Below are 3,585 nucleotides of genomic sequence, written 5' to 3'. Positions count from 1 at the left end.
CCTAATTGATGGGATACAACTTTTTGTCACCTCGGGACGAGAGAGCCTTTTATACTTGTTCAAATTTATCCAAGTATTGTTTTAAAAAATATATAGTGTTAATAAAAAGGGGATCGTATTATTTAATCCTTTCGAGTTTTCAACCTTCAACGTCAAGACATTAATTAATCAATTAGGTACCAAGCTTGGGCGTTACGAGGTGCTAACCCTTCCTCGTATGTAATCGACTCTGAACCCGCTTTTCTCAAATTTCAGAGACCAAAATCATTTTCAAGGTGATCCGATCACACCTAAACAAAAGATTGGTGGCGACTCCTATTTTGGCATTTTGTTTTAAAAGTCGACCAGGTTGTACAAAAAATTGGTTTCAACAGGTTTACCACACGAGTGAGCGCACGCTCGTCTAGCGTCATTTTTCAAATTTTTTGGCTTTTACCGGTTTATGGTTTGGGCAGTGTTTACACACCTAATTCTATTAGTAATTAAACTGCACTTCGAGCACTCCAAAAACCTAGATTCAACCAAAACGACATTAGTCAACTACTTAATTCGTTATTCAATCAAAGCCTAATGAAGTAAAGAATCGATCAACAATCGAAACCCGCTTCCCGAAATCAATTGAAAACACAACCCTCAGATTCTTGAAGATGCACCAACCGACCCTTGGTCTCAACCTAAAACGAGAGTCACAAAACCTTTTCGTTAAACCTTCAATAAAAAAACTTAACGAGATTTCCCAACTTTTAACCATTAAAACTCCTTACCTTCAATGAAGCGACGAGAATATCGCACACTTGCAGCCTTGATAGCGAAACTTCTGCCCCTTGTATACTCCCTAACACCAAACAAATCCCTTATTACCCACTTAGCCATAAACAACGATAGAATTCCATTAATACACAATCTTACCAATCATAGGAAAAACAACCGAGGCACAGCGGAAAAGGAATAAGAAAGGAAAACAAAGGAAAGGAGTAGGGTAGAAGAGAGACATATTTCGACAAAGGAAAAGAGAGAGGGAGGAACCAATGGAAAAATTCGGTAAGAGGGGAAAAGAAAAGGAATACGTTAGAAAGGTAGATAAATAAACAGTTTTGGTAAGAAACCAAAATACAACTCTATCAGATTTTCTGATAACCTTTAAAATTCCTTAATTAACTCCTCCTATCCCTACATTCGCTCCCACACTTCCCCACACCCCTCAAACACTTTACTTTTCTCCCCAAATCGAGATAACTTCCCACATCCCATAATTTCCTCCTAAAATCACTCCATCTTTCCCACTACTCAGAATTTTAGTCAATCTCAAACTCTCACATGACACAAGCAGCAAAATAAATGCCTTATTTGCGCAAGGATTTGAACTTAGGATCTCAAACATAACCAACACTCCACTTAACCACTAGACCAATAAGCCTATTCAAACATATTTTATCAACATTTATTTTTAAGTCTACTGACTAGGGATAAGGGTTTATTCAATTAAAAACAAAACTTTTGCCCAAGCCAAGGCTTGAACCCAAGACTTCTTAGACACTCCCAAAACATATAACCACTGAAATAGATACACAATTGTGTAACAAAAATACAAAAATAATTACTTGGATTTTTGGGGCGTTACATGATAATTGTGTTACAATACTCTATATATAGAAGGATTGATCAATAATGCAAACTTGAATACCAACAAAGAAAAATTAGTCAATGTGAAAGACTAATAAGTTCAAAAGCATAGATTTACATTATATTTTGAAAAACACAAAAATGTCATGAAATTAAACATTTTGTTTTGAGAATGATTATATTTGATATATATACTTACTTTTGTGCTCTCTCATATGAGTTGTGTCGAGATATTTTACTAAGGATGGATAGTTGAAGGTCTCATAGTTATGTGAACAATAATATTTAAGAATTCACTAAATAGTAAAAAGATGAATGAGTATATTATTATATATATATGGTATCTTGAATGTTGAATTAAACATTCTTTAGTAAAAGAGCGTACATTTTGCACACTATGAGTGCGTTAAATGTTGAATTAAATATTCTTTAGTAAAAGAGTGTACATTTTGCACATGTTGGTTTCATATATATTAAGGATAAATTAAAGAAATAATATATATCACCATAGTATCGTAATATTTAGTATAATTGCACATTGTGAAATTATACAAGCTAATAAGTTTAGCTATCTTGCTAAAGAAAAGTCATTTTGACTCTTAATATTGAAGAATTAAAGTAATTGGATTCTTTATTCATTTACCCAACTTAAAGTTGGATTAAAGTTATGTAAATAAAATGGTAAAAAATTGTATTAATGAGAATTAAAGTTGTGGTTACAACTGATGCCATCTACTTCCTAAAAAAGGAAATGATGTCCAAAAACATGTTAAAAATAATTTGGTCATGTTAACCTATGAACTGATTTTATACTAGAGATTCAATCTCTAATTTATGATAGTGAATGTGAGAAAAGAATTTTCTTTGTTTAGTAGTATTACAATTAGAATGAGTTTCGACCCTATTATTAAACACCGATAATAGGAAACCAACCTTTAATTCATAACCTCTAATTTTAAAGTTTAATGGGTAAAAACAAGTTATTGTTATTTATCGTGATGCATTAATAAAACTCATTTTAAAACAAGTTTAATAGAAACTAGTGCGGTCCACTGCATATAGAGGATGAGTTTACATATTATGTGTGGTGTATTTTCTCTCCTAATACTAAGAGTTATGGTTCAATCTTGAACTCTTTCAACCTCATTAGAAATCCAAAATATATCCACTAATTGATGGTTCAAATCAAGAGATATCATATTGTATACATAATATTTGTTTGTGTGAAAGATTATAAAGTAAGTTACTAGCATTTTAAAATAGAGGGTTGTTAGTAGTTTATAATGTTGGTAGTAATAATATTTTATTATGTAGAAAAGTCTAATAAATTATAATTATTGATTAAATAGTTGTGTTGTAAAGACGTATATTTTATACGTAAAGTTATCTTATAAAAATATAGCTTTATGTAAAGTTATTTTGTAAAACAACACAATCTTATAAAAGGACATCTTATTAAAAGATATATCCCTTATGAAAGACTATCTCATAGAAAGATACACCTATTGGATGTCTATATAAAAACTTTTCTATTGTATATGGAAGATGTATAAAAACCTTTGAAAATATTTACGCAACTCAAAATCATTATATTTTAATATTATATTTTAATGCGTGTAAAATATTATTTTAAGGTTCGAACTTCGTTTTCCTTATGAGAGTTGATTTTGACATGAAATACAAAAGTAGAAATACAAACACGGTCTACTGAGCATTAATTATGGCCCTGGGTTTTGGTGGCGGGAGTAAAGTTTTCCTTCCCGCTATCATGGCCGGGTGCACCACCTCCTGGATGACCTCCTCTTCCTGGGTGTACACCTATCAGATTTCTCCGAATCTCTTGCTTCATCTTCTTTCCTAAAGTAGAACCCCAACATTAAAAACAAGTCACTGAAAAATAAACCAAAGACATATATGTATATATAAGTAATTACGAAGGTTTTAGGTGTGCTTACCAATTAA

General features: G+C 31.7%; 1 long non-coding RNA gene across 1 annotated transcript; it reads right to left on the bottom strand.

Moving 5' to 3' along the window:
• Window positions 1–488: 488 nt before the first annotated feature.
• LOC128033782 (uncharacterized) lies at window positions 489–2,884 on the bottom strand. The gene is made up of 2 exons (XR_008189824.1): window positions 765–2,884; window positions 489–674 (listed from the first exon to the last, which is right to left on the bottom strand). It is a non-coding gene; the product is annotated as an uncharacterized LOC128033782 (long non-coding RNA).
• Window positions 2,885–3,585: the final 701 nt, after the last annotated feature.

Source organism: Gossypium raimondii, chromosome 10, assembly GCF_025698545.1.
Source record: "Gossypium raimondii isolate GPD5lz chromosome 10, ASM2569854v1, whole genome shotgun sequence".
Classification (NCBI taxonomy): domain Eukaryota; kingdom Viridiplantae; phylum Streptophyta; class Magnoliopsida; order Malvales; family Malvaceae; genus Gossypium; species Gossypium raimondii.
Note: the sequence above shows the minus strand (reverse complement) of the source record. Positions and strands in the feature narration are given on the sequence as shown.